Source organism: Amblyomma mixtum, chromosome 9, assembly GCF_055824585.1.
Source record: "Amblyomma mixtum isolate Tamu chromosome 9, ASM5582458v1, whole genome shotgun sequence".
Taxonomy (NCBI): domain Eukaryota; kingdom Metazoa; phylum Arthropoda; class Arachnida; order Ixodida; family Ixodidae; genus Amblyomma; species Amblyomma mixtum.
This window is the reverse complement of record NC_143020.1, coordinates 87766108-87780400: the sequence shown is the minus strand read 5'-3', so window position 1 is coordinate 87780400 and position 14293 is coordinate 87766108. Positions and strand designations below refer to the sequence as shown.

The window sequence follows — 14293 nt, the reverse complement described above, 5'->3', positions numbered from 1 at the left end:
AACACGAAAATTGGACCCACAATGAAACCCTGTGGGACGCCAGATGAAAAGTCAGTCAATGAGTGATGATATGGTGGAATTCAAAGATACATATTGCGAGCGCTGGAAAAGGAATCTAGCTATCGGATTGACAGGTTTTATTTACTATTTATTTAATACTTTGAGAGAGTCTCCAATGAAGTTCCGTATAAAACACAGCAATATGTCTATAAATATGGAGCAAGCCTCTCCTATCTAAGGAAGAGTTGTCAGGATAGAATTCAGCTGAGTGTAAGATGAGGTTGAATCAATGACAAAAGCCATGCCGAATGTTACTCAGGACTTTGCTGGACTCGAGGAAAACTCTGGTGATCATGAAAATGAATTGCTCCAGGAATTGACATCAATTTGGTCTCAGGGAGATTGTTCTGCTGCTGGAAAATACCTGCATGCTACCAGATTTGAAAGCTCTTATCTTTTTCCGCTCTAAATCGACAGTTTTCTTAACAATGCTGTCCTTTCCGCCTGCTAATTGGTCACCACCACGTAAATCTAACGCCAACGGATTATAGACACGAATGAATCGCAATTTGAGTACAGTTTTATTTGCACAATGTTTCTTTAAACTTTCTACTGACGAAAAAGAAAGAAATACAATCCAAAGTGCTTTTACATGAAAAGTAAGGTGAGGAGTTCGATATGTTTAAAATGAATCCGCAAGGTGATGTACGGTTCGAAATAAGCGTGGACACATAAGCTTACAAATTAGCTCCTTTCTGAGATGTATGGCAGGGCTTCGGTGGATGCTAGTTAGTAATTACTCGGTTTTTTTTATTTGTGTCTAGGGTCGTATTTTCTTTTTATATACAAATACAAATTTTGAAGCTTAAATTCTACAATTTGAATCCGATTAGCAGGCAGGGAACATATTTATGATAAGGGCGCACATGAAGTAACTTCAACGAATAGTTAGGAGCTACCTATGTTGGTAGATTGGAGCATTTTAACATAAAAGCCGATGGTTTCATAGAAACTACATGTTTCATAACTTATAAAAAGTCTAAAATTAATGTCAAGTTGTCCCCATCACTTCATACGTCGGCACAACTTTTTGGCGCTTAACCAAGAGACTATGCTATCCGGTAAAATGGTGACCCCGAGCCCTTTTCGGTGCTGACGTCACATGTTTGAATTGAGCGATGGAAAAGTATGAAAATCCAATTGAATCTTTTTCCTGCAGCTTCAACTTGCACCTACAATGTTCCTTACAGAATCCATCTGCCTTCTGGTAACATATACAGCAACATTTGGCGAAGTTTAATCTAATCTATTTTTTAGCAACTTGTTTTTTAGCACAAAAATGCACTCACAGCTCACCTGCTTTCAGCCGATAAGCGTTGGCGTTGAGATAAAACATGCATCGTTACCTGATACTGGAGTGAGCAGCGTCCAGAATTCCCTTCAGGTCTCAGAATTCTCTAGAGAACTTTTCCTTCTCCTTCCTTTTTCGCATTTGCTATAGATTTCCCCTTTCAGAAAGCGCCCGAATCATCCCATTTGCATTTAGAGAGAGAGGTATTGCTTTTCTATATACGTCGGCCATTCGAAACCGTACTTCCGTGAAAGAGATGCGCGCTTCTCTGGCGGAATTTCTCGCACAACCGGCCAGCAGCCACTTCAAGCCATAGAGGGCGTGCTGAGGCGTTCTCTGTGCTGAAAAGTTCCGAGTCTCTAAGCGCCGAAATCGCAAGATTGAAATCGTGCTCCACGGAAGCGTAATCTAGGCCTCTCCGCAAATGCTCCACGCTTTTCGTTCTACATTCATCGTTGAACTCGAAAAGTCTATACTTCGCACGAACGGGACGAGGAATTCCAGCGAAGATATCGGCGCTTTAAGAGTTAAACTCGAGAGGTGAACAAGTTTTAGTGGATCGTTCAGAAAACTGAAGTTTCTTGTAGAAGGTTTTTTTTTTTATGCTTACTGCGTTCACTTCATGACTGCGTATCTCGGATTTTCTTCGCAATATAGTAGGGCAGACTCGAGGAGCTTGGGAAAAAAATTCGCGTGGACACCTATTTATATTATGCGCTGTCAATGCGAGAACATTCGAAGCCGTTGACGCCTTTACAACAAGTTTTGCGTTATTCTTTCATAGGTGTTTTTTGCGGACCACTGCGTGTCTGTCTGCGCACAACCAGATGCTTCCCTGAAGGTGTTTCGAGGTGGCAACACGGACGCATTGAAGGTATAACGAAACTGGCGGTTGTCCCTCACGATCTGGTGATGCAACTTCCTATCCTGGGAATTGTGTGGCCGGCGAAGAATAATAAGAAAAAAAAACGCCTTGTCTGAGCATTTTTCAGTGGCATTATTACTACGATACAGTTGAGGCGGACACCGCAACGGAATATGTTAGGTAGTTAACGAGTTGCTTTGTTATTAACATTAGAGCGACCGACCGACCGACCGACCGGAAATTCCAGTGTTTCGAGACTGTTTCGTCCTGACAAATAGAGAATCAACAGACCGTTGCCACAGAAGTGATCTACATCGAAAAAAATTACCAAGTAGCCTCCGCAGGGTATCAGTATACAAAAACGCTTGATACCTTAGCATTGGAAATATTTAGACAAATTCATGAAGGCCCAAAACTGCAATGAAACTTTTAAGGGGAAGCGAAGCTTTCTTCTGTTAGGAGAAAGCTCCGTACTCTTCCAGTAAGACGTGATGTTGGGCTAGTCGGTTCATGGTTAGAGCGAAACAAAACTGCGTGAAGACGACGGGACAAAAGAAAGGCACGAATACACACACACAAAGCGCATTGTGTGTGTGTGTATCTGCGCTTAGTGTGTGTGTATTCGTGCCTTTCTTTTGTCCCGTCGTCTTCGCGCAGTTTTGTTTCGCTCTTCCAGTAGTTTGGGAAAGTACATTGATACGAGATTACTCCGGCAAATGGACTTTTTCGCATCCATGCCAGAAGAGGAACCAGCCGAGAGTAAATTGAGACTGCTGAAAAATTAACACGAATCACGCTTTTTCGCTTCGGTGCAAACATTAGTCGACATTTGTTTACAGTATTTTTCACTTTGATTCTTGTTATCAGTTACTGTAGCAGTGGCCGCAGCTCTGCACGTCCAGTATTAATAGAATTTTGCAAAAGAGAGCCGCAAACCTAAAAAGACCACTTAGGCAAATGAAGCTTTTTGAGAGCCGAAAACACGTACTCTCTACGCTTTTTTCACCATGATTACCTCTGTATTTACTCAGCATAAAATACAATTACGGGCCTCCTGAAAACACACAAGACATGATGGGCTGTTCCCAGCAGTTTGCAACAATATCCTTTTGCGAAACAAAGAAACTACCTCGTCGCGCAGAAATTTCAAAGTGCAGTCATTGTGTCTTTTAATAGTCCCTAGATGCGGTCGTCGTTAACCAAGAAAAACTCTGGTAAGGCCTTCTGCTGTAAATGGCAGCTGAGTGTGCCTCGTGAAGAGAAATCTTGGTGATATACGCGGACAGGACGATAGGATGATTTACGAACTAGTTTATTGCACAGGTGGATGTTGTGGAAGTATATTTTTTTGTGAAAAAAGAAGCGAGAACGATAGATGTGAGATATAAAAGGCGGTAGACATTATTTACTTCACGGTAGAGATACTGGCAGTTCGATTGTTGTTGTGCATAATGAACCGAGTAGAATTTTTGTGAAGAAGTTTTTTGGTGAGTTAGCTTAGCAGAGCTCGAGTGTCATACAGAGGAGGCGTACTCAGTTTATAGTGGAGTAATGCTTTGTAAAGAAGCAATATTAGTGATACCGGCGCAGAAGAAAAATTACCTCGTAGGTAGTTGAGCAGTCGATAAGCGTTGGACCTTGTATGGTTAATATGAAGAGATTTTGTTAGATGTGGCGAGATAGGTACTCCAAGGTAGCGGAAAGATGTTTCTGCCTCGGGGAAAGTATTACTGAGATGGTAGACAGCTGGACGTGACTCAGTACGAGATGCACGCAAGACACTGAATTTGTTGCTTTTAAGTGACTCAAGCCAGTGGCTGTGGCAGTCAAAAATAGTGTTAAGATTTGTTCGTATCCTGTTAGCTTCCTCGTCATTAATTATTTCTCGGAGCACAACGCAGTCACATGCGAAGAGATACCTGTCAGAAGTAACGTACAGGACTAGGTCGTTAATATCGATTAAGAAATGGCGGGGAGCTAAAACCGAGGCTGAGGTACTCCTGAGTTGACCGAGCTACCGGGTGAAGCATGATTCTTACAAGTTGCAAACTCAGAACGGTGGCAGAAGAAGTGTTTTAGCCTTGCTATAATTTTGAAGTCAAGGTTAAGCTGCGCTAAGTTTAAAAGTAGCAGCCTGTGTAAAACTTTGTCGAATGCCTTGGCAAAGCAAAAACTAAGAAAAGGCAATCGGTGAGAGAGCGGAGGTCAAGGAATAGGTGGAGCTTGTGCGTAAAGGTAATTAGATGTGTTTCACAGGATAGTGTTTTTTCGGAAGTCGCGTTGTGCGTGTGAGAAAAACGAATTCGATTCAAAAAAGTAAAAAATTTCACAGTAATGAACGTGCTCTATGATTCTGCAGGCATACTAGTTATGATATTGTGCGGTAGTTTTAGCGGGAAGCGGTACTACCTGATTTAAGGACTAAAACCACCGTCACAACTCGCCAGTCGTCAGAATTTTCACCTGTATCAATGTATGGTTGAAAACTTTACAACAAAAGCATTGACGAGTCCTTTTCAGAAACTTTGCAATAACAACCTCGACACCTGGACTTGGAGACACCTTGAAATGTTCAACTATTTTCTCAATACCCCCACAATTGATAGGAACTGAATCCGTAGGCAAATAATGACAAATTTGTTTATAATGCGCTTAAAATCGTTGGGGATTGATTAAGCCATAGCAACTCCATTATGGCTTGTCGCAGCCTAAGTGACCGTTAATTACACGTATTAAAAGTACATAAAAGTACACAAAAATTATGCTAAGATAAAACATCTAGCGCCTGGATGTTTATGCATTTTAATGCACACCTTGGTACGAAAGACGTGCTCGTGCTGAAGGAACCTGTCAATAGCAATGCAGAGTAGAAGTGCAAAGGCATGCATTCTGCCTTTCCAAGCAGCATCCAGCATCTACTGATCTACACAAATTCTCTGTCCTACACTAGAAATGGAAGATTTATGTGAATAATTGAAACGTGAAATGTTTTTCACGCACCTATTTGATAAGAATTTCTGCAAAGATAAACAGGGGAGCGTAAGTGGCCGTGCATTTTACGGTGAAAAGTAAAAAAATAGTATTTTCAGCTGTATTTACCTGTCTTAGTGCTGAATTATGTAGTGTTGCAAAACGAAAACAGGGAGGAAAATTGCAAAAGCGGTGCTCAGCAACAATTAATTCACATAAGATTTTCTTTTTGCACTACCGTTTCTTGAAGTTTATTTTTGTGGGCTGCTAAAGTATTACTTTCTGTTTTCGCATTTTTTCTCACATTTATTTCTTTTCGGACTGCATTCAATATATTTATCTGCATGGAGTTGCCTTTCATCACTTCGCCGATATCACTCACGATGTACCCCCTTCTGCGAGGACAGGCAGCAGAACAAAACGCTTCGACCAGCCAGAAAGCGACAATTGTGCGCAAGATAAAAATCTATCAAATTCATCTTTCGGAAATAAATGAACACTCAAAGTGATAATTATGAATAACATTTGCCTAATGATAATGTCCGTACGTCCTTTAGGCCAATTCTAAACTTGTTGTCCCCTGTTATACATGAAAGTAGCAACGCCAAGAAGTCGTGTTCGTCATCATACATATTCATTCATGAACCTTGATGGCGCTAGGCATAACAGCAATGTATACCTCAAACTTCATTTGCAAGCTCTGGGCATTAACGTGCATATACTTTCTTGCTCTTACTTTGGCAAATTGTACTTTATAGCTGTTGGGAATTCTCGGGACATTAACTCTGGGCTATGGGATTAATCTGCGCCACATTAGGACACAGGGAGCGCTGCAGAGAAGCCGCAAGCTTGAGGGCTGCGCTGCTCGTTCTAGTTTCAAAGTGAAATTGCCCTGCGAACTATGTAGAGCTGTTTTCTTAATTAATTTTTGCGCGGCGTACAGTGACACCTGGGCTGAAAATGTCGGCGCCATTAGAGAAGCCATTTCCCTTGGGTAGATAAAATAGCGGCAAATAAGCTATTATTTTTGACCTCACCAGAGTGAGCTATGGGTAGGAAAAAGTAGCAAGCGAGTGTGAGCACCATTGCGCTTGGCTATTCAGAGCGCCGGCCATTCAGCCATCTCTGAGAGAACAGGAATGTAAGAACTGCAATCAGGAACGACATAGGGATGTGGGACATCACTTCTTGAAGACTTTACATTCAGCATCCCGGACGAGATCACCACCTTGCTGGAAATGGCACGACGGTTTCTTCGACCGTAGCACAAGCTTCTGCTTACCGCATTCGCGCGCACTGAAGTTCCAAGGACCACATGGGATTCCATTGGCGAGGATGAGAGACTAATCTTCGACATCTTTACGACTGGCACGTGTAAAAATGGAGCTCCCGCACAGAGCAGGTATAAAAGCAGAACACTTGCTGTGGACTTGCCTGGCTACAGATTCCGTGAGACGACGTTTCCTAAAGAAAGGTAGGCCTGCGATGGGACGTTGCAGGCGACTATCGCAAGTGGACTCATGGTAATCGGTTTATCGTGAACTTTTGCCACTTTTTAAGCAAGGCTTGTTTACACTCCTTCTTATAACTTTCTTTTCCTTTTACATTATGCCTAATGGCAAACATATCGAATAAAAAAAAAAGATTGTACAGTGCTCTTTCGGGGTCACTTCAGGCGTTGGCACTCGCTTAAGGTCGAGGCGCTCTTGGACTCTGCGTCTATATGACTGTTCTGGTTTGGTTCACAGTTTATATGGGGTTTAACCTCCCAAATTCATCATCATCATCATTTATTTTACCCTTAAAGGCCTCTGTTGAGGCATTACATAAGGGGGCATTACATAAATTGACTCAGGCTATAAGGAACGCGGTAATGAAGGTCCAGAAATGTCCACCACCTGCGGTTTCTTAACGTGCACTGACATCACGCAGTACACGGGCCTCTAGAATTTCTCCTCCAAAGAAATTCGGCCGCCGCGGCCGGGATCGAACCGGCGTCTTTCGGGTCAGCAGCCGAGCGCCATAACCACTGAGCCATAGTAGCGGCCTGCGACTGTTTTGGCCACACTAGATGTCTCCCGATAACTTTTAGAAAAGGCCGCACGTCGCAGGATAGCACGTTTCTTCTTAATTCCTGTTTGTTCGTCAAGGTTTACTTGTTGTTATTGAGGCAACAGATAGAAAACAACCCACCGTTTTTACGATGATGTTGAAATGGACACATCTTCAAAGCGTCTGACTTGCTCTTTTAATAAAGGTCATTCACACAAAAACACACAAACACGAAAACAGCCGATTTTGCAACAACCACAAAGAGTGGCTTTCCTCCGTGACCGTATAGTATTTCCGACCAAGGTTTTTTTACAGCCAGCGCCGCTCATGGGGCGCCAACCAAAACTAGCCCCGCGGGGGCACAACAGAAGGGGTCTGGCGATCAGTGTGGGCTCGAATGTTCGCTGGCTGGGTGTCGGGGCCAGAAAAAGAAGCCTCACCACGCGCTTTCGTTTGAACACAGACGACGACACCCACAAATCAGCGGTAAAAAGAGACGAACTGCTTCGAAAACGGGTCGTCCCGAAATAATCTCGAGCCATAGAGCAAAGCTAGCTCCTGTAAACAGCGCCCCCTACTTCTCACCTTTTTTTTTTTTTCAATCGCGCCACCATGGTTTAAAAAGGTCTTTGCTGCCGGTGGTGCTCCTGTATGTTTCATTACTCGCACCAGCTAGTCACAAAAAGCAGGTAGAGATGGCGAGAACAGCTACAAGTGAGGACTACAACCAACGCGAGTATTCATCAAAGAACAAAGATCTATACACAGTCCCCGAGATCTGTTGTCATGCGTTCGGCATAAAACGATGAGTTCACGTTACAAGTGCATTAGCTGCTCTGAAAGGGCTCATATTCAGTTTACATAATGTCCTCAGTAGGTTAACGAGCACCACGCAAAAATTTGCATAAAGACCAATCATATAAGTGGTGAATGATTCAGCAGTCGAGAAAGACATGTTTTTGCTTTTGGTACGTTAGAATGTAGTACTTTAATTATGGAATTGTCTTTTTAGCAATTTTTTACTTCCCTTTCTTTAGGATCAGTTTAAAACGTAAAGATGCCCTGCTTTTTCTTGTATGATCATTATTTTTTGCATTGAAGATAAAGTGCAAATGTGGTGTACGCGTCTGAAATATTCTATAGATTGAGTCCATCTGAGTGTTTCTTTTAGGCGCTGGGTGCACGCTGCTTAGATTTGCACAGATTCCTACGATTGAAAAAACAGTACACAATTCTCGTTTCAAAAACGAACACGCCAGTTTCCGCACGTGCGGAGCGACCTATATGAGCCATCCAATCCAATGTTTTTTTTTTTTATTTCAGCTAACATGAGCTCAAGCAAGAAGGGATAAATTAAACGCGGATCGATTCATGCTTTCATTATCGCTAACGGCCAAACTCACCGACCTAATCAGTACTCAGAGCATCTCATGGACAAAAAAGAAGCAGGTAGGGAACATCCCGTTTTCAGCTTAACGACTACATCCCGTCTGGCCTTGGACGCACCTCCGGGGTATATCGACAGAGCTCGCCCTCTCATGTTACTTCACTGCTTCCGCGTTTTCCATGATTACCTCGTCTTCGCTGCGAGCGTAATAACATATGCAGTCACGCAGTAGTGTGTGCCTGCAGTTTAATATACGCCATGGAAGCAATAGTATGCCGCAGTAATGCAGTACAGAGTTGCTTCTTTTTAAAGAGAAAAGGAAGGGGGTAATGAGATGCGTAGTTCTTGGAGCCATGTACTTATCTGCTCTCTCTCAGATAGAAATATATATCAATCTGCAGCCAATATGCGGCCAGCATACGGCCATTGTGCGGCCAATATGTGATCCAGTAACTAACCGTGTGTGCAGGCAGAGAGTCTTCCGAATCCCAGCGCTGTTTTGGTGCTGCACCTTCCCATGTGCGACATGGTACAGGTGAAAAGGAGAATAGTGTTGCGTAACACTTATAAAAAAAAGACGAAGGCGACGTGCTTTGAAGCACTTCGTCACGGCCTAGACTAGGAGCCCCACGTATCGTGGAGGGAAGAGAGGAGGGGGTCATTCGATTTTCTGTCACCAAATTCTTTTTTTCTAGTACTGCGTCAGCAAGACGTGATGCAACAGTGCGTACGTGGCCAAGGCGATGGTTGTGTTAGCTTTCACTCAACTCTCCCAAACATACTCCCTCAACCACACACCGTCGCTAATACTCTCTTGGTTAACTCTTTAACTTCCTGCTCCACTAGTGACGTCCTCACGTTAACCCTATTGGTCTTCAACGGTACGACGGAAAAAGAAGAGCTCTGCTTTCGAACAGCGACGCTTGTTTCTTTAGCATTTTGTGTTCTTCGTAAAGTTCAAAGCAGTCCATTGCTGACCCAGCCCTCTGCGGTCGGGCCAGGCACAAGTTCCCCTCCCCAGCCCCGGTGCTACTGAGAGAACGGTGTCGGGCAAAACGCCGACAATGATTTGCAGGCCAGGACGCGCACAGTGGAAGAGGTCAGGTCACGTGAAGTGAGGCGCAAACGACCACGCGAAGCCATCCGTTCGCACCCGGGACGAGTGCCAGGGCGTGAAACCTCGCTGTGTTTGCTTGTTGATTTCGAAGTTGTTTCCTCCTTTCTCCCAGTCCCTTAGCGCCGCCGTATCGCCGTCGCGAACGGCGCCAAAACAACACTTCCCTCCTCTCCGCACTAGGATCTCTTCCGCGACCCCTACCCGCGCTCATCTCACGCGTATCGTATTTACTCATGTATAACTTCCCGCCTTGTATATTCACCGTCGAGGCCGTAAAGTTAGCTAAGTGAAATGTTAACTGTCTTTCTTTATCTGCCGACTAACATGAGAAATTTGCACAATATGGTCCGAAGATTTCGGATAGCGGAAAAAAAAACGTAAACGCCAATCAGATCCTCCTCAATGGGCTGCATGTAATGGGAGTACTGAAAATGCACCGGGCTATTTGGTTATAAGAGAAAGTCAACCACCAAGGTGTCATTTCCCTATGTTGTAAAGGATTCGGCTTGTGTGCGAGTAAATCGGGTATTACAGAGAGCACGTCTGGCTGTCCTCGGCGCGGAGAGCGAGTTTCGAGACCTAGGGAGAGTGTGAACGGGCTTGGCGGCGGGGCCAAACTCGAAAAGAGAGGAAGAGAGAAAGAGCGTGTGTGCGTGCGTGTGAAGGTCTTGTTCCCGCTCTCGTCTTGAGCGGCAGACGCCAGCTTGTCTACTCAAGAGGGATCCAGCGCTTCCCGGCTGCTTACTTGGCCTAGAGTGTGTTGCGTGCTGCAGTTGATCTTGGAGAGAAAAGAAGCGAGGTTGTTCGATGACCTCCGGCCGAGAGCCACTGAGTATCGGACCACTGGCGGAAGAGCAGTGAGGACATTCTACGCTCTACTCGGATCTCGAGTTAGATGACCCTAGAGCAAACGACCCTGCAGGCTGCTTGTCAACGGTACGTTGGAGTTGTCTAGAAGAGGAGGAAGCACATGCGCTTTCTTCTTTTGTAAGTGACGAGAGCTCATTGTGAATTGTGCTCGAGTACTCGGATTGTATACCGTAAAGGTGAACAACTCCAGGAGCCTGCGACCTGCGCGAAGACAACTGTCGACACTTTTGTTGACAGCACGTGAGGAGTGCAGTGTTATCGGTGTGCGTCCCTGGAGGACACTAACGTTCTCGCTACGGCAAAGATCATCTGCGACTACATTGCCGTAATTTGACCTGACGTCTTCGCCTGTATTCAGCGTGCACTTCCTACCCTACTTACTGTTTGTGGTACTGCGACAGTGGTATTAAGGCAGTTGCTACCACTCGTTAGATGCCCGCATTTCGGTAGTAGTCATCGTGTCCCTGAACCTGGTGAAGGACAGCATTCAACTCGCCGTCCAAAACTACGTGAAAGATTGTTGTGAATCTCACCTTTCCTCAGCAATCACGAAAACTTGAGCCCAAGATCTGAGAAGAAAAGTACGACGACATCACTGTTTTTTTTTTTTTAGTTTTGCTGGAGGAAAGCTTTATTCATATTTCCCCCTTTCCGCGACGACGCCTTCTAGACTTGGCGGGGATTTCATCGAAATCGGATTTTCCCAATCCGTTGATTAAATATTAGCAATATTCGCTGAATTCCGCTCGCGCCCTTGGATTACCTTCGTCGCCAGCTGCCGCTACGTATTCATGATTACTCGTTCCCGAGGGTCAACGCTCTAAAAGGCATTGTTTTTGCACGTCTCAGCAAGAATATTTTGTGCCGTGGACACTTGCAGACTGAACTTTGCTTCGAAAAGTGCCTGAGGCGACACCGGTTCACTGCGACTTTTTATCTGTCCGGTAAGCTCGACTTTCTAATCCGACATGCATCGCGTTCAATTTGGTTTTCGAACTATCCGAAGTTATATTTTGTAAGGCTGAAGTGAAAGCTTATGCAATTGATGAGAACATGCAAACAACGAAGTGTCAGGAAGCCAGAGCACCTTGAAAGCTTGATCCGCGCACGCTTTTAACTTTTATTTTTCTAATTTCATACTTTTGTATTTTTATGCGCTAATAAGAGCGCAAGGGAATAAAAATTACCCTCAAGCATACTCCAGTGTAATCGTTGTGTATTGAGGCAGAAAAGTGACAGCCTTTTGTCAGTTTTTCGTATGACCATGCTCATAAGCTTCTCATCACTCGATTTTCTTATGGGAATCTTTAGCCACGATTTGGTTTGTCAAATGCGTCAAAATACTGAGAACTGTGAATGGTAAACAGAAAATGTACGAGACGCTTCAATATATCTGAGTCTGGAATGAGATGTTTTGAAAGCTGGCGGACTTGTAAAGCGGATTACTTCTCCTTGCCGTCGTTTCAACAAAGAGGCTGGCTGCAGAAAAAGGAAGAAAAGCGCAAGAACCCCCTTGGTGAAGTTGACGGCTCCCTGTAGCTGCTTCAGGATACAAAAGTGTTACGAAACACGCCTTGAGACATTGGTCTGGAACAACACAGTCCTAGTTATGAAACGCTAAACAGAAGCGGTAGCAAGTAAGTTTTAGCCGTGAAGAAATTTCGTACAAGCCTTTATTGAGGAAAGGAAGTTACATTTGCATGATCGCGCTCTGTGAGGCGTTGGAACAAAAAACAAGATTTTCAACGTTACACTTTTCAAAGTTCTACATTCAACACAAATGCAAATTTGTGTGCAGGTTCACTGCTCTTATCCAAATGCTTTTCTATCTTTTGTGCAATTTCGTTTTTTTTTTTTCAGAGTTCGATCAAGTAGGCAGGTAAATCCCTCAAGCTCTATAAGTGTAACCAAAAATGGTGCTATCTCGCTTGTCGCATGCTTGCACCTGTTGTGCTTTTTCGGCCATATGAAGCTTGCTGATTAGCCTCATTCGAACAAAAAACTAAGGCTAGGTGTGATTTCACTGGTTAAAGTTATATAAGTTCTACTGCTGTGTAATAGTATTTCAACTGTTTTTCATGCCACCACACCTGGTTCAAAGAGGCAAATAGAGTACCCCTCTATCATTCCTAGTTATACGAGGGTATAGGAGTGGAAACATTTCATATTTGGTAGCAACTATGGTTGGTCATGACACGGTTCCAATGTGAAATAATCCAAGTAAGCCCGCATGAAAACAGACACTATGTTTAAAACGATTTCCAAGTCATGCTATGCGGAAATAATACGGCAGCATACTTTTCTGTACACAACCACCCCATTAAAATATAAACTTTATGCGAAAGCTTTATAAAATTATTGTTAAAAGACAATGCACTGAAAGAAAATCAAGCTTTTTTCCTGTGGCACTTAGCTGAACATTATGGCTAATAGGCTTTCACAAGAGTACGCTTGGAGTACCTGCCCGCAAGCACCTGCAGTAAATAAGAACCTAAATACCTCTTGCCTTGAAAGGCGAGAACAGGCTTCACCGGATCCAAATAGTCTCACCGGGTCCAAATAGGCCAGCCAACAACCAAATAGACATTTCATTTTTCATTCTTAGTTAATATTTTACCACAGTTCAGGCCGAGTTGAAAAACAGCTTTGAAGGTTTTATAACCCCAGCATCGCAGATCCCTTCCGCCGTTATCAATGAATCAAGCTGCTTAAGTTGACTTTATTGCCCTTCCTTAAGTAAACCATGAGGGCTGCTCAGATCGCGGAGGGAAGAGCGGGAATTTTTTCAGGATTTATGTTGGCTCGTAAGTTATATCGAGCGGAAAAGAACTCCTTTGAGGGAACCGGAAGTTTTCCTGGAGTTCAAAAGCTGCTTGTGGTTTCTTTTTGTTTTTTGTTCCGCTGTGGTGCAAAAAATTGAAAGGTTTACTTCCCCTTTATGGCGAAATAAAGAAAGCTACAGCAGGTTTGAAAAAGCGGCCTACTGGTTTCAAGCTAGAAGCTCTCCTTTTCTTGAAAGATTCCCGGTTTCTAGAAAATATATCTAATTTGATACGAGTAGTCGGTGTCTATTTTATATATGGTGTTGTTGGCTTTCTTATCAGCAGTATCTTGTGCTCGGTAACCCGCGGTAAACTGCCTTCTTCCTTGTATTTTTTTCTGCCTAATCACCAAGTCGTGTGAGGTAATAATGATTCTTTGATACAGTAACTTTGATAACAGCAAATTTATAATTTTGTTACTTTTATCAGCTTTCCTTAAGTACAGGAGCTGGCTCCAGTGGCACCTTTCATAAGGTTTTCTACAGTGAAGCCCTTATATCGAGGAATTTCAGTACATTAAGATGACCCTACGTGGTGTCTTAGTGATTGTGGGGTTCTGGTGCCAAGCCCAAAGGCGAGGGACTGAATCCTGACCTCAGAGACCGCGCTTCAGTGGAGTTCGAAAAGGAAAAGACTGCGACGTGAGCGCAAGCTAAAAAGCACTGTGTCACCGAAATCAATCCTGAGCCCTCCACTAAAGCGTCTCTCGTTGCATGTACCACGTCCCAAGCTGCGCAACTTATCGGCCCAATATTGGAAACGTAGGGCAAAGTTCGGCCCTGTAAAGGTTGGTTTATTGGTTTATTGGGGTTTAACGCCCCAAAGCGATTCAGGCTATTAGGGACGCTGTAGTGAAGGG

At 43.9% G+C, this 14293-nt stretch overlaps 1 protein-coding gene and 1 long non-coding RNA gene across 4 annotated transcripts in view; one reads left to right on the top strand and one right to left on the bottom strand.

Moving 5' to 3' along the window:
• LOC149330036 (uncharacterized) overlaps positions 1-14293 on the bottom strand; it is a 287954-nt gene that overhangs the window by 181828 nt on the left and 91833 nt on the right. The window lies entirely within an intron of this gene.
• LOC149330038 (xibalbin-1-like) overlaps positions 1-14293 on the top strand; it is a 156015-nt gene that overhangs the window by 93252 nt on the left and 48470 nt on the right. The window contains exon 1 of one of the 3 annotated variants that reach the window (XM_089560747.1): positions 10209-10678. The exons of 1 other annotated variant lie outside the window; for it this stretch is intronic. The gene's annotated coding sequence lies outside the window, so the exon portion shown is untranslated. Of the gene's footprint in view, positions 1-10208; positions 11557-14293 lie in introns of those variants that run through there. One more of the 3 variants, XM_089560745.1, reaches the window with a different exon arrangement.